Source organism: Malaclemys terrapin, chromosome 7 (assembly GCF_027887155.1).
Source record: "Malaclemys terrapin pileata isolate rMalTer1 chromosome 7, rMalTer1.hap1, whole genome shotgun sequence".
NCBI lineage: Eukaryota > Metazoa > Chordata > Testudines > Emydidae > Malaclemys > Malaclemys terrapin.
Genome location: NC_071511.1, coordinates 42,574,400 through 42,591,121, shown reverse-complemented (window position 1 = coordinate 42,591,121; position 16,722 = coordinate 42,574,400). Strand labels below are relative to the sequence as shown.

The following is a 16,722-nucleotide window of genomic DNA, read 5'->3' as shown; positions in this document are numbered from 1 at the left end:
GGGGCGTCCAGACCCGCCGCCTTGGCTGGCTGGAAGGAGCAGGGTCCGGGGGCGCCCAGTCCCGCTCACTGCGCCGGGCTTAGGTGAAGGAGACGGGTCGGTAACGCAGCCGGGCGCGGCGGCATCCCGCTGAGGGCGCAGAGCCCTGGAGAGGGTCCCCCAGCGCTGGAAGCGGGTGTGCGCTCCCGCTGCACAGGGCACCGGCCGCTCCCGCAACGCCGGCACGGTGATTGGAGAGGTTGGGCAGGCGGGGTGGAGAAGGAGGCGGAGGAATGATATAATAATAACCAGCGCAGCGCCCCTTCGTTCCGAGGGATCTCAAAGCGCTTCGTAGGCGGGAGAAAGAAAGGACCGCCCGTAGGGGACTAGGGGTCAGGACGGCCAGCTTTTAAATATAGCATACCTATCTAGGGCAGAGATGTTTGGGGAGGCTTAATGTTTTACACACTGGATCAACTAGAGCCCCTCGAATAAGTGTGAATCAAAATATACAAATTGGAGGCAGGTATCATTCTCTCACCATCACCCCCACACTACCCAATCTCAGCTCCTAGGGCTACCCCCGAAATATCCCGAAGTTCATTGTCACCTGGGGCACAGTACCTCAGTACCACATGATATTGAGCAAAGGGAGTCTGCATCATCTCCAGGCAGCTTAGAAAGGGACACTTCTTATATGGGTGAGACCCACTTGTTTCCAGGCTCATTGCTGCAACTAGGGGATATTTTGTTTTCCTACAGCCAGAGACATACACACATATATGAAGGCCCTAGAAGGATGGTATCCCCTAAGAGGAAGATCACTAGCTTTTCCATTTCTAAAGTGAGCATCCCCAACAAGGGGTAGTCAGAAGGATCAGAGTTTGGGAGGGACTGAGTTTTCTCTGCTACCCAGACACACTACTGCCTCTTTTTAGGCAATGGTCAGCCCCACCCCCTTCCTGAAACATCTCATCCTGCCTATTCTTAGGCACAAGCATGCATGGCATGGGGACAAGTTTATTAATAAACCATCTGCACAGCTAAGGACCCATCCAAGATGATTTGCAGGACTACATTAATATTGATTTACAATGGTGGCTCAGGGCCCACTAGAGAAAGGGGCATACTATGTACCAGTAGCTGTCACGCAATCTTCCCCAGTTGCTGCAGCAGAGGGAACATGAGGTGCAAGTTGGATTCAGGCTTTATATTACCCTGTCAGCTGCACTCTAGACACCACTAATAAAAGCACATGGGCCCTACCTATGCACATGTGCCTTCTGCTAGTAGCCCAGCTCTGACTCTGGGTTCCCCTTCCCCTCCACATCCTCAGCCAAGATTTCCTCCTCCTGGCTCCGTCCACTCTCAACTGGCATGGGAGCCACTAAAGTATTCACAGTAGCCTTTGCAGTGGAGATGGGGTCAGGGCCGGCCTTAGCAAGAGCTGGGCCTGATTCCTGGGGGTGGGCCACACTCCAGCCGGGGTCACGGGGTTTGGGGCAGGGCCGGGCCAGAGCCGCTGGGGCCAGGGCCGGGGGTGCTCGGCTGCTCAGGCTGGAATCGCTCAGCCGGGGCCGGGCTGGGGCCCGAGCTAAGCTGGAGCCCGAGCTGGGCCAGAGCCGCTGGGGCTGGGCCGGAACCGGGGCCAGTGGCCCAGGGCCGCTCAACCCAGGGCCGGAGCCGGGGGTGCTTGGCTGGAGCTGCTCGGGCCAGCGCCGGGGGGCTGGGCCGGCGCTACAGGGCCCGAGCTGGGCCAGAGCCGCTCGGGCCGGGCTGGCACCCAAGGGCCCGAGTTGGGCTGGAGCAGAGCCGCTCAGGCTGGGGCCAGGCCAGCACGCTCGGCCAGGGGCAGGAGCCGAGCCGGGCTGGAGCCAGAGCCACTGGGGCCAGGACTGGACGTGCTCGGCCGGGGCCACGCCGCGCCCCCCCGCCCCAGCTTACCTGCTGGTGCCTGCCTGCCCCTGCTTCTTTTCAGACTTCCCGCAAACATCTGATTCGTGGGAAGCAGGGGAGGGGGAGGAGCAGGGGGGCGGAGCGTTCAGGGCAGGGGCAGGATGGACAGCTGCAGGATGGACAGCTGCAGGGCCCTCTTAGGCGCGGGGCCCAATTCAGCCAAATCGGCCTATAGCCGGCCCTGGGTGGGGTTGCCACTGAGTATCATGTCCAGCTCGTTGTAGAACCAGCAGCTCGTGGGTGCAGTACCAGAATGGCGGTTTGCCTTCTGCACCTTGTGGTAGGTGTTCTGCAGCTCCTTCATTTTGACCCTGCATTGCACTGTGTCCTGGTCATGCCCCCTTTCCGTCATGCATCGTGAAATCTGTCCGTAAAGTGCAGCCAGGAGTGGACACCCTCCTCTCCCTAAATGCTGATGAGGTCCAGAAGCTCAGCATTGCTCCCAAGCAGGTGAGCACCTGGTGCATGGAGCAGGCATGGCCACCTGGAAAGATGCACGGAGACCACTGCACACATCACTGAGCAAACAGGAAGGTGACTTTCAAAATTCCAAAGGAATTTATGGGGTGGGGGGTGATGGTTGGTCACCTAAGGGCAGGGCAGTAGCGTTCAAACCGCTGACCAGAGAGGCAAGAACAGGCATTGTAGGACGCCTCCCAGGGGCCAATCGCAGTGCTGTAATCGACCTTGGTGTCTACATTGGCACTGCCGTGCTGTAGCTGCAGTGCTGAAAGCTCTACGCCTCTCGTGGGGGTGGTTTTTTTAAAGTGCTACAACTGTGCAGTTTCTGCACACTAAGTGGCTTGGCAGTGTGTACACCTCAGGAGTTACAATGCAGAAAGCTGCTTTACTATGCAGAAACTTGCCAGCGTAGACATGACCTGAGAGAAGTGTGCTTATGGTGCCTGTTACGTCAGAGAGTGGACCACTTCCAGGCATGGACAAAGCTTCCTCACAGTAAGGGTAGCTGGTAGCAAGGTACCTCATGACCCTGCCTTACCTCAGGAAGCAGCCCAGGTCCAAACAGCTGTACATTGAGTTACTGGAACATAATGCAACTGATGGTAGACCCTGTTCAGTGGATCAAGACAAGTGCCATTACTCATGAAGTAGATAGGACAATGCACATGAGTAACAGCTTGTTTGGATGGATAGAAATTTTAAATGCGGTTACCGCTTCCCTGTCCCATTTAATATGGTCAGAAAAATTTATGGCTACTATGTCCCATTCACTCTATTGTATAGTTTTAAAACATTGAACTATTCTCTATTTCAGGTGGGACCATTTGCAGTTACCTGAACTAGAATGAAACCTTTTCAGTTGGTTACATTTTCTAACAGACTGTTGAGGAGGTAAGGCAAACTACATTTGTAAAACATTTAAAACAAATCCAAAGAGATTTTTAGACATTTGTTTCTACTTTAACTAGATTTAGGGGTCCCTGCTTTATTGCTTAGCATTTGAATACCAAAATGTAAAGGAAAAACCAGTGATAGCTTACCACTACAATTAAAAAAAATAAACTGTTCATTCCAATAAAGAGCAATCAACTTCTTTTGTTGGGGGTGGGTGAGAAGGAAGAGATCAAGCTGATTCTCTCATTAAGAGAGAAAGCAAGTTATGTAAATTAACTTCACCAAAACTATTCTGGAATGAATTGCAAGAGCCCACCTAAAAGATGATTGAGAATCAACTGCCAACAGCCAGGAAGGCAACCCAGCATATGAAAGGAATATTTTGTAAATGCACCTCCTAAAAAAACTAAACAGTATAAGTCTACTAATCATATCTGTTACTTAATATATGCACTTTAGTCTGAAGTCCCAGTTCTCCAGTTGTATCAAAAGGTACAAATAGAGAGGCATGTTTGGTTAAGAGCACCTCAGGCAGCAGCATCTACTAAATTAGGAGATAGTAGGTGACAGGCACATTAGAAGTATCTAGATAAACACTTTGCTTGGCCTGCCTCCTGTTGACATAGATGCTTAACTCCACAGAAGCACAAGGAGCTATGGCATATGGGTCTAATAGACCTAAAGGGAAGAGACACATTGTGTGAGATATACACCAAAGAAGAAGTGTGGTGTGATACAAGTCTTGCCAGCTTGATACTGGAATATACCGTAAAACCCAGCTGGCAAAGCCTCAAGAGATGCAAGTCTTCCCAAAACGGTCATTTAACATTTTGGGATACTAGGCCGCCCTGTACTGATATAAATTCAGTAAAGAATTTTACAAATGCTTTAAGGTTGAATTTAGCTATTCCTCAATATGCCATATAACAGTGCTTCTCAAAGCCGGTCCACCGCTTGTTCAGGGAAAGCCCCTGGCGGTCCAGGCTGGTTTGTTTACCTGCCGCGTCCGCAGGTTTGGCCGATCGCCGCTCCCACTGGCCGCGGTTCGCTGCTCCCACTGGCCGTGGTTTGCCAGCACATCCCTCAGCCCGTGCTGCTTCCCGCAGCCCCCATTGGCCTGGAGCGGTGAACCGCGGCCAGTGGGAGCCACAATTGGCCGAACCTGCAGACGTGGCAGGTAAACAAACCAACCCGGACCACCAGGGGCTTTCCCTGAACAAGCGGCGGCCCGACTTTGAGAAGCACTGCCATACAAGATACCTACCACCGAGTCAATATGCACCAGAGTCAGAAAAGACAAAATGTCTAAAAGTGGCTTCGGGAAACAACGAGCTTCTCTATATTTATGCAGTCACGACTGAAGTACATCATTATCTTCACACCTTCCCCTCCCATTTCTAGCCCTGCAAAAACACTACACTCAATATGGAAGCAGTGACACTTGTTTGTAGAATTGCTGTCATTTGCCCTTAAATGTATCTTGCCTTTCTTGGCTCGTTAGCAGGTATGGCTTGGGAGAAATTCTCTATTTAAGAGGTGACAACATATAGGGAATTTTTGTTTTGTTTTTAAGAGTGGTAGTTTGAAGCTATTCAGAGTTTAAGAACATTAGAATAAATCCAAGGGCCACAGATAAGTGGACACAGGTGAATGAAATTTATCACTAGCTCTGCAGTTTCATATTGCTATCACTTCTACAGATAGAGTGCATGTAAGTAGAACTTGGAAAAGTGTTCATCTGTGTTACTCTACCCTACTAACGCCCATCCCCTGCATTTTAAAGAACAGTCTCTGTATTTTAATGTTAAAATTAAAAAGTTATACTAAGTTTCTTTTATCACTTTTTTCCCTAATGATTTTCCTTATTAATCCCACCCACTCTTTCCTTCTCCCCTTTTCTGAACTCTAGTAAATGGGCCTAACTCATGCTGGCAAGTGTTTACAGAATCAGGGCATAAGCTTGTGGTACCACAAGCAAAATCTTGAACTTGAAGGCAACAGATCCATGTCTTAGCCAATAGTTCACAGAGCCTTTTTGCAGGGTGCTTAAAATTTTATTTAGGAAACCCATATAAATTGGGCTAATGCTTATTCACCTTTGTAAAGTGCTTAAGTTTCCCCAGGTGAAAGGGCAGTGTTGAAGTGCCCAACATTAGCCCCCATATCATATGGAGAAAACTAAGGCACAAAGGTTTAGTTAGATGGCTAAGGCTACTGTGACCTAATGGATTAGGAACTGCCTGTGGAAAGAGACCTACTGATAGATTCTTCTTGTGGTAAGTACTCAATTTGTTATTGCATGTTCACATGAAGCAGCTCCTTAATAAAGTGATAATCCTGTTGAATAGTAATTGCATACTACTATCTGGACCAGGTTTTCAACAACCGTTTAAATTAAGAGTTACCTGCTTTGCTGATATTCTCTGCTGTAATTTACCACAGCAACTTTCAAAGTAAAATTAAGCAGTTTTAAGTGACCTGTTGTACTGCTCATTACTAAACTTAGTTTTTGCTGCATGAGGCAGCATAAACCATTAAGTTTCCTATGACCAATGCCCTAAGGGACATTGGGAGAATCTGTTTGTAGGAGACATAGAAACCTAGCTATTTCACTGCTTTTTGTCACTAGCCACCATAGTACTTTCCACAGCAAAATTTTGCCAACTATAAAGCCTCCACTGGTTAGTTTATATAGTAATTTTTTCCCCCTCCCTGCTCAACTGTTGAGTTGCATTTTCAGTTCTGGGCAATGTGTTAGCTAGAGGACGCTCTTTAGTATTCTTCAAGTTCCCAGGTATTTTAAGTTTAGTGTTCAACAGCTTGCTGAATACTTTGCTACAATTTAGGGCTAAATTCCACACCCATTGAAGACAGTGGAAAGCATCCACTTACTTCAATGGAAGCAAAAAATAGCCCTTAGAAGTTTAAGTGAAGAGTTTGTTTGTTCCCCCTCCTCCCTTTTTACAGAACCATTGCCTGGATGTCCATCATGTCTAATTTTATGGACCTACCCAAGGTATCTATTTTGAAGTATAAATATTTGAAGTAAATAATTTAAAGGTTAGTTTTCTAGGCGTTTTCTGTACTGTATTTTAATCATGCAGTAAAAAGCAGGTCTTCATTACATTTTTGACCACTTGCAAATGTGAAGTAGTATTTCCTAATAAGCACAAACTTTAAAAAAAAAAAAAAGTTTATTTTATACACCCCATACTAACAACACATTTGAAAGTTGGTGGTTTAAAATCCATCTACATTGAGATTTTAGTAGGTAGTATTTACATTAAAGCAACTGGAGAGTTCAAGTTTTTCCCTATGGGGGTTGGGGGGGAGGGAGAGAAAGAAAGGGGGAGTTTGCTTGTAATTTTCTTATACCTCAAGGAAAAAGAAAACCTTTTAGTCTTTCCATTCTTCTTCGTTCTCTGACCCAGTCTCCTCACCTGCAAAATGAGTTTTAGAGTATAAGTGTCCCATACTAGGCAAAAGATTTTTAAGAACTTCCCTATCATAGATTCACTAGAAGTGCTAGCTGATTTGTATTGTAACTAAGCTAGACAGGCATATGTTTCATTATTGCTGTTTCCTAAGACTTAAATTACAATACATAGCTCTTCATTTAGTAACTGCTTATAAAAATTATTGATGTGAGAGCGATGTAGGGCCTTCAGGACAAGGGTTTCAAGTTTATCTTCAGATGATTCTTCCTGTAAGTCAGTCAGCCTAAAAGTTAACAAGTCAGATCACAGGGCACAGTGGCAGTCCATGGAATTAAATGTAATACATGAACAGGGCCGGTGCAAGGATATTTTGCACCCTAGGCGAAACTTCCACCTTGCGCCCTCTCCCTCCACCCCCCCCCCCCCCCCGCACATCGGTTCATTGAGGGGCAAATCCCAACGAGCCTTTATAGACCCCAGGGGCCAGATTGCCCCCTTCCCCACCCCCTGAACCCCCCTGGAGGGTGCACAGCCGCCTTCCGGAGGCACCGGAGAGCCAGAGCGTCCCGCTTGTGGCAGCAGCGAGCCCCAGCCATGGATGAGCCTCCCCCCGGGAGGGACAGCAGCAGTTCACACACCCAGGAGCTGCAGAGCTCAAGCGTGGCCAGGGGAGAGCCGGGGGGCGCACAGGGGCCACTGACCGCATGCATCTGCTGCGGCCTGCAGGAGCCCCTGGGGGGGCAGAGGCGCAGCTGCTCCCCACCAATGGTGCCGCCGCCTTTGCAGGGCTGCTGCACCCCTGCACCATGCTGGCTCCTCCATGGCTGGAGCTCGCCACCCCCGCAAGCCGATGCTCTGGTTCTCCAGTGCCTCCGGAAGGCGGCTTCTCCCTGCTGAGCCAGGGCACCGCTTTTTTAGCATTACCATAATTCAACAATCAAAAAAAGAGGGTGGGAGAGCCCCACCCCCATCCACTCCCTCCCACTTCCCACCCCCTGACTGCCCCCCTCAGAACTCCCAATCCCCCACCCCGCTCCTTGTCCCCTGACTGCCTCCTCCTGGGACCCCTGCCCCTAACTTCCCCCCGGGACCCCAACCCCTACCTAAGCCTCTCTGCTCCTTGTCCCCTGACTGCCCTCTCCTGAGACCCCCCCCACGCTAACTGCTCCCCTAGGACCCTGCCTCCTATCTGTCCCCTGACTGCCCCAACCCTTATCCATATCCTCACCCCCAGACAGACCCCCGGGACTCCCACGCCCCATCCAACCACTCCCCACCCCCTGACAGCCCCCCCCAGAACTCCGGACCCATCCAACCCTCCCCCTGTCCCCTGACTGCTCCAATCCCTCTCCCCACCCCTGCCCCTTGACAGCTCCCCCACCCCCCGAGAACTCCCAACCCATCCAACCCTCTCCCCACCCCCTGACAGCCCCTTGGGACTCCCCTTACCACCATGCCACTCAAGCCGCTGGCTCCACGTGGAGCCAAACCAAACAGGCTGCCAAGCGCAGAGCCCCTCCCCCGCAGAATGCTGGTGACGCAGCGCTGAGGCAGCGGGAGGGACTCTGGCTGCTGGAGGCCAATGGAAGCGGCTCAATCTGGCCCAGGCGCCCAATCAGCCGCATCGCACTCTGCATGGGGGGGAGGAGGGAGAAATCCCAGATCTTTCTACCAATTCCTCTAGGATGGCTATTTTAAAGACAAAAAGGACATATCCGGCGAAATACAGAGGGAGCTTTTTGGCGCCCCCAATCACTTGGTGCCCTAGGCGACCGCCTAGTGGTTGCACTGGCCCTGTACATGAGTAATTTTACAAGCTAACTCAGTATCAAAATTACCAATCCAAAAGTCAGGCAGGGAGGAGGGTAAGTAAGCATGAATTGGGATACTAACTTATGGAGGCCTTTCTACAAGTAGTTCATTTTCAGGTCAGATGTAGTAGTTCTCAATTACTTGCACCAGCCTTTTTGGATTCAAAACGCACGTTTCCCCTCTATAGGTCAGATTAATACTTGCGACCTCTGTGCATTCTCAAATTAACACACACAACACCCGCTATTGCCATTATTAAGGACCTAGGTGGTGGAGGAGAGACTATCAACCTGAGTAACCCCATTATTCATAGTGCTGGAACTAGGGGTGCTGGGGAGCTGCAGCACCCCTGGTTTGAAGTGATTCCTATCATATACAGGGGTTGCAGTTTGGTTCAATGGCTCTCAGCACTCCCATTATACAAATTGTTCCAGCACCCATGCCATTATATGAGGGACAGATGCAGGGGGAAAGAATAGTCAGTATGGGAGATTTGAAATAATTTCTAATGCCTCTCTGCATAGGAGAAGTACAACTTTATCATACAGTGATCACAACAGCAGCCTTGGGGGCATAACAATATGTAAGAGGCGGTTACTCACCCTATGCAGTAACTGATATTCTTAGAGATGAGTGTCCCTGTGGGTGCTCCACTTCAGGTATTGGTGCATCCCTGTGCCTTCGCTCGGAGATTTTTGTAGCAGTACTCGTACCGGCCACGCTTGCGCATAGCCTGCGCCCCGCTCTGAGTCTACCTTAATAGTATGCATGCGCAGCCAGTCTCCTCAGTTCCTTCTCTACAACGGAGGCTACCCCAACTCCAAAGTAGAGGGGAGGAGGGTGGGTAGTGGAGCACCCACGGGGACACATCTCGAAGAACGTCAGTTACTGCACAGGGTGAGTAACCGCCTCCTCTTCTTCGAAAAATGTCCCTGTGGGTGCTCCACTACAGGTGACTTAAAAGCAGTATGTCTCAAGGAGGTAGGGACTTCGGATCTGATAGGAATGCAGTAGCTAATACAGCCCTGCCCAATCGTGTATCAGAGAGAGGGCCCTGAGAAAGGGCATAGTGTTTAACAAACGAGTGTTCAGAGGACCAAGTGGCCACTTTACAGATGTCAGCTAGGGGAACTTTGTGTAAGAAAGTCACTGAGGCAGCCAGAGATCTAGTGAAGTGAGTTCTGATGCCAGCTGGCAGTGTAACTTTCTTTATCTGATAACACAATCGGATGCACTCAGAAATCCAGTTTGAAAGTCTCTGGGTAGAAATAGGTGTTCCTTTGGAATGGTCCGCGATGGAGACAAAAAGTCTAGAAGAGTTTCTAAAAGGTTTGGTTCTATCCAAATAGAAGGACAAGGCCCTGCGTACATCTAACGTATGTATTGTGGCTTCGAAAGAGTTCGCATGTGGTTTCGGAAAGAAGATCGGTAAGTTTATCACCTCATTAATGTGGAATGGGGAAATGCACCTTTGGAAGGAATTAGGGATGTAATCTAAGGGTAACCTTGTCCTTGAAAAATATCATATATGGTGGATCTGCCCTAAGAGCTGCTATTTCTCCTGCCCATCTGGCAGAGGTAATTGCCACTAAAAATGCTGTTTTCACTGAATGGTGTAAAAGGGGGCAAGTGGCTAGGGCCTCAAATGGTTGTTGAGTTAGGCAGGATAGTACTAAATGAAGGTCCCACAGAGGGATAGGCTGCTTAATGTCTGGGTATAGGGCTTGGAGTCCCTTGAGGAAACACTTGGTGATTGGATGAGCAAAAACAGAGGTGTCGTCGGTTCTGTCATGGAAGGTTGTAATAGCAGCTAAATGGACTCTGATGGAGCTGAAAGAATGCTGTTGCTCGGGGACAGCAGGTGTTGCGCCTGGTTGAGGTGGAGTAGCGCATGTGTTCGAGGATACGATGCCCATGGGGCCCAATATTGCCATGGTGGTGGGAAGGGCATCGGTGGTGCCATCCAGGGATTCACACACACCAGGGGGCAGAATCCTGAGACTAGGATAAGGGAATTTTTTTATGACCTCTTGACTGGGGTCTGAGGATGGGAGTCTTGATACAGTGAAAAATCCCCCTGCAGTCTGGCTTCCTCCTCACGAGAGAAAGGCTGTTCAGACCCTGATTCAGCCATTGGAGAGAAGCAGGCATTCAGGAGGGGTGACTGCAGGATAGGTGACACGAGCAGATCTCTTGACTGAGTAAATTGCAGCGCTGAGGCTCCTGTGTGAGGTGAAGGCTGTGCAGGAGGAAGCTGCTGTGAGGAGAAATTCCTCTGCACTGGGGTTTTGAGCCTGGGCTCACTGCCAGTCAGCTCAGCAGGTGTCGGTGCCAGAAGATCAATATCAGCCTGCAGGGGGTCAGGCAGGTCGTGATATGTCGGCACCGCATCCGTCACGGTGCCGAATGGTGCCAGAAGAAAGGCAGGCAACTGGAAGCCTCAGCACCGGAGTTTTGCGCCGACGCCACAGGTGGGTTTCACACGGTGCTGGAGGAGCACAGGGAGGGAAGTGGTAGATCTGCCCAGAGAAATCTTGTCTCACCGGGTTTCCTTTGTGGATGACAAAAGGTGCCCTCTTTTTGAAGTTTTCTTGTTCTTCGAGGTGGGGGGGCTGTGGCAGTCAGCGGAGCAGGAAGTAGCGCCTGGGTCTGAAGCTGCGCCTAGGGATTTCTGAAGGAGGAGCAGTTTCAATCTAAGCTCCCTGTCCTTCCGTGCCCTGGAGCTAAGTTTACTGCAGTGGGCACATCTTTGGGGGATGTGGGTCTCCCCAAAACGTTTTATACGTTGTGAGTGGCCATCTGACACGGGGATAGGCTCCTTGCAGGTAGAGCAGCGCTTAAAGTCTGTGGAGCCAGGCATGTCCGAAGCGGCTGCGGTTGACAGGAACGAAGAAAATTTTTTTTTAAAGAAAAAGATAGAAATGGTATCTACCTATGACTAACAAACTAACTAGAAGGGTAATTGTAACAAGAGGAAAGAAGTTCTTAACGAGTCTGCTGAGCTCCATCTCAGGCCGGTAGAGAAAGACCGGCTGCGCATGCGTACTATTAAGGTAAACTCCGAGCAGGGGGCAGGCTATGCGCATGCGTGGCCAGTACGAGTACTGCTACAAAAAAAAAATAAATAAATAAAATCTGAGCGAAGGCGCAGGGACGCACCAACACCTGGAGTGGAGCACCCACAGGGACATCTCTTGAAGAAGGACCATCTCTAACTTTTGGGTATCAGTAAGTGGAACAATTAAACCTGTATGCAAGTGTGATTACAGGTACTAAGTGACTAGATCAGAGGTGGACAAACTATGGCCTGTGGGCCACATCCGGCCCCTGGGACCCTCCTGCTTGGCCCCTGAGCTCCTGGCCCACGAGGCTAGCACCCAGCGCCTCCCCAGCTGTTTCCCCTTCCCCGCAGCCTCTGCTCGCCCCACCGCCAGCGCAATGCTCTGGGTGGCAGGCCTGCAAGCTCCTGGGGCAGCGCCACTGCAGAGCCTGGCCTGACCTGGTGCTCTGTGCTGTGTGGCTGTAGCACCGCCAGCCACCAGTGCTCCAGGCAGCACGGTTAGTGGGGCAGGGAGCGCGGGGGGGGGGGGTGGATAGAGGGCAGGGGAGTTCAGGGGTGTGGATTGGGATCAGGGCGGTTGGATGGGGCAAAGGTCCAGCGGGGCAGTCAGGGACAGAGGTTCCAGGGGCAGTCAGGGGATCGGGGGTGGTGGTGGATGGGGCAGGGGTCCTGGGGGGCCATCAGGGAACAGGGGGGTTGGATGAGGCAGGAGTCCTGGGGGTGAGCTGTCAGGGGGCAAGAAGCAGGGGGGCCAGGCCATGTCCCCCTCCCCTAACCGGCCCTCCATACAAATTTCCAAAACCCGATGCGGCCCTCAGGCCAAAAAAAAAAAAAAAAAGTTTGCTAGTCAAGGGACGGGATGATCCAGACTACAAAAAGAACAGGAGCTGTGGTGAAAGAAAGATATACCGTTTATTTATATTTTTTACACACACACCCCCCAACTACTACTACATTCTTAGCCTGACTAGGTCAATCAGGAGTTTTCATTAGAGACTCTTTTTAGAGCATACTCATCTCTGCTCAGCTATCTTTTAAAAATAGACTTGAAACAAAATATTAAATTTGATACAACTAAGTATTTGCTTTAGTGTTGCAGCTTTAGTGTTGCAGCCCTTCCTTCTCCTTTGCCTATACAATACTTGGTTGATGTATTTGGTTTTGATCACTTTCCTTATAAACATGTAAGCTAGCAGTTCTCAAACTGTGGGTCAGGACCCAAAGTGGGTCACAACCCTGTTTTAATGGGGTCGTCAGGCTGGCTTAGACTTGCTGGGGCCTGGGTCAAAGCCAAAGCCCAAGCCCCACTGCCCCGGGGGGGAGGGGGGGAGGAAGGGGAGAACAAGCCCAAGACCAAAGGCTTCAGCCCTGGGTGGTGGGGCTCAGGTTACAGCCCCCATGTCTGGGTCTGAAGCTCTTGGGCTTGGGCTTGCTCTCCCCCCACCCGGGGCAGTGGGGCTTGGGTGGGCTCAGGTTTCACTCCACCCTCCTGGGGTTGTGTAGTAATTTTTATTGTCATAAGGGGGTCAAGGTGCAATGAAGTTTGAAACCCCCTGATGTAAGCTATCATACCTCAAGAATGCTATTCCAGCAACACTTATTTTTTTGCAATTACTTAGTAGGTATTACTCACCAGTTTAGGAAGTAGCCTCTGTAATAGATACTGGACTACTATTTTAAATTTTGCATTAACTCTTGTCTACAGGTAATTTCCCAAATCCATGTCCACGTCTGTCAGAAATCCAGACTAAATGGAGACAGTGAACCTTTTAGAACCAAGCTGGAGGAACACTACTGCGCTCAGTCTAACTACTATACCAATAGACACTGGTAAAATTTCCTAATTTTAGAGAAAAGCACAATACTAAAGTTTTCTAAGCAAAGAGAAAAGATTTAAAGCCTACCTGAAGAGTAAAGGGCCTTATATCTCTTCTGAACAACATCTTTAAGAGCAGCTACTATTCCTCCATCGTTGGGTGACTGTGGTGATGTTGGACTTGGAGTCACCTGTTTAAATAGGAGTGATCATTTAGACTTGTATAATGGAGCTATTCAGACCAGAAATATGGAGTTATGTTTAAGTTACTATTTATTAAGTTAGGCAAGAATGTATTTAGTAAAGATTCAACATGTTCTTTAAGTGTATTATATGATGATTAATTGGTTGGCCAAAATAAGAAATAAAATTTGTTTTAGTTCAATAACTCTGCATTAACTTTGGGTCAGTTTATACAGTATTTGGGAGAGTTACAGCTAGAAACCACATACCCTATTTCAAGCTAGTCTGATAGCTGTACCATGAAGCTACTGGTCTTTGATTGGGTGGTAGACATGCAGGTTGGTGTTCATGCCACTGGCAGGGGACATAGAATTAGTTATTCCCTACTTCAACTTTGTTCCATGTCAAAAGCCAGACAGAACTAGTTCTTACCCAGTATAGCTGATCTGTACTCAGTGATTTCAGTTCAGCTTCAGATGTATGCATCCTTAGAAGGCAGCCTAGGATTGAATATATCCCAAACAGCCACTCTAGGACAGGAGGAAGCAAACTAAGCTTAGCTGGAGTGCCTGGAGCAACTGCAGCTCTTTCAGAGATAAAAGGTGGTCTCTGATGCTCCAAGCCTCATCTTCACTGGTTTTGAACATGAACAGTCTACAAAACTAGGTGGTTTCCCATAAATGTCTTGCCTCCTGGGAGGAGTTGTTCCTTCCCTACAAAAGGCTTTGTAATACACAGAGGGGTGATAACTTCACTATAAATGCAAATACACCAAGCCTATCTGCCCTCCAACTGCCAGTTCTGTGGTAAGAGGACTTAAATCTTTCTGACACCTTACATGGAGCACAGACTTCACTCAGAGCTACACAATTTAGAAGATTTTCAATCAGCCATCCACCATAAAGACCTGGAATCATGGTGACATCATGGACGTTGGATGAAGAACCTGGACACTGGCAAGAGATACTGAATTCCAGGTTAGGACCCGGAAAGGCTGCACTTTCCATCCACAATACCATGTGGTGTTCACATTCCAGTCTCCATTTTAGAGACAGCCCTTGATACTGTCACTGAACAAGACAAATGAAACTTTGAAACAGAAGCCACTGCAACTCCTAGCTTTTTGTTGTCCTTTCTGACCTATTGTAATACGTGCTACTAACAGTGATCATGAAAGATGTTCATTTTACTAGACAGTGACTACGTAGACATGAACAAATGCTTTATACAAAGGGCTTTGAAGGCCTTGGAACAAACTATTTGTAAGAGTTTCCAAATTAGATTAGCATAGTTCTGCCAAAAATACCTCACAGGATTATATCAATAAACTAGCACTGAGGATTATGGCTATTAGACTGTTACTTAACTAGGAATTATGATTAACAATCTGTTGAAGCAAAACTCTTCCCTGAAGAAATCTTAAACATTAGAAATTCCACTCCAGATATGAGGTGGGAATATTACTATTAAAGTTATTTTTACAAAATAATTATGCTATAAGCATCCAATGTTTACTTTAAAATATTACCAGAATGAAAAACCTGACCAAACAAACATCAATAATGATGCACATATGAGCATTTGGAATCACTGTTTATTTAGTTTTAGGCTAAACAAGTCATGGAAAATGAATTAATTTGGACGAGATGCTTTAAGTGAACTGACTGAAGCTTTACAAGACCCAACCCTGACCTTTTTCAAATTAGGAATGAAACTGCCACTTAGTTATTAGGATAAGACCACAGTTTGTCCAATTTTAACCTCAGGATGGAAAATAGCTAGTACACATGCTTTTCCCAGATTTGAGCAGTGGACTCATACTTTACCTTTAAGAACTTGTGAATTGCCTCAAATAGAGATTCAAGTATTTCCTAAATACAAGAAAATACTGCAGATAGAGAGGTAATAAGAGGGACACTTCTGCTTTCAGATAGGCTTGGTGTACTTGCATTTATAGTGAAATTATCAACCCTCCCTGTATTACAAAGCCTTTTGTAGGGAAGGAACAACTCCTCCCAGGAGGGAAGATGTTTAGGAGAAACCACCTAGTTTTGTAGACTGTTAATGTTCAAAACCAGTGAAGATGAGGCTTGGAGTATCAGAGAATGTCTGGAGCAACTGCAGGTTGTCTAACTAAACTGAGTTAGACAGCTTTTTCCTGGCTTCAAAGAAGCAGCTGTGATAGTTGCCCAGCCACTAGGCTTTATTTTTATTTATTTTTTTAAGCACAAGAGAATCAAAACAAGCTTCCACATGCCAAGGCACTTTTGCTCGTGTAACTGTTAGAGCTTAAGCATCAGAGCTCACTACTTACAATTTGCTTAGACATTTGTCAGTAAGCATCAGCAGTAAAGTTAAAGAGAGTAATGTCACCAATGTATGTTTTGTTAACGCAAATTTTGCATCAGAGGTTTTCAGTCTTGACATGCACGAATTTGTACAGTACTGTTTCATCAGTTCTCTGCAACTGCGGGATTAGTTATTTCTGTCAAAGTCAAAACAAAGCCATAGTCTATGGTCCAGTTTAACTTCCCCCATATTTCCTAAAAATAGCAATACAAGAACATAACAGATCACAACTGCATGATTTTTAAATGCAAAACCCACCCAAAAAAGCAAAATCTATGAGAAAGTACCATCTCCATCTATGGTTAGTTGGAGACTGGAAGGGTGCAGAGTGTAATACTTAAGGATGAATAGAATTATTGTAGCATTTAAAGAGCCCCAAAAGGACTCCACCTCCATACACAGAGTTTTTGCAAGGTCAATCCAGAAGTTACATGGCTCCCCACCTACATTTCAATACAGATAGCAAGCTGTGGTTCAAAGCATTACTCAAAAGAAAAGGAACTAAAGCTTGGAGCACAGCCAGACAAGCATTAGCAGCTTTTAATGGAGTATTCCATTGCTAATGCTGTATTTTTCTATTACCCACAGTAATGGAAAATAGTATGCTCACCACACAGAAGGAGGCAAGGACATATGATATGGCTTTTAATCAGGCTGCAACTTTATTCATCAAATTGCAACCAAGGTTACCACTGTGGGACAGCCCAGCACAGTCACTCACACTCCATTGACCTTTGCCAATTCCTGGGGGAGGCAGTCATCACACTGGGATG

The 16,722-nt window shown here is 47.9% G+C and overlaps 1 long non-coding RNA gene across 1 annotated transcript; it reads left to right on the top strand.

The window, feature by feature from the left end:
* The first annotated feature begins 138 nt into the window (after positions 1 to 138).
* LOC128840266 (uncharacterized) lies at positions 139 to 13,495 on the top strand. The gene is made up of 3 exons (XR_008445626.1): positions 139 to 226; positions 3,212 to 3,288; positions 13,307 to 13,495. It is a non-coding gene; the product is annotated as an uncharacterized LOC128840266 (long non-coding RNA).
* The last annotated feature ends 3,227 nt before the right edge of the window (positions 13,496 to 16,722 follow it).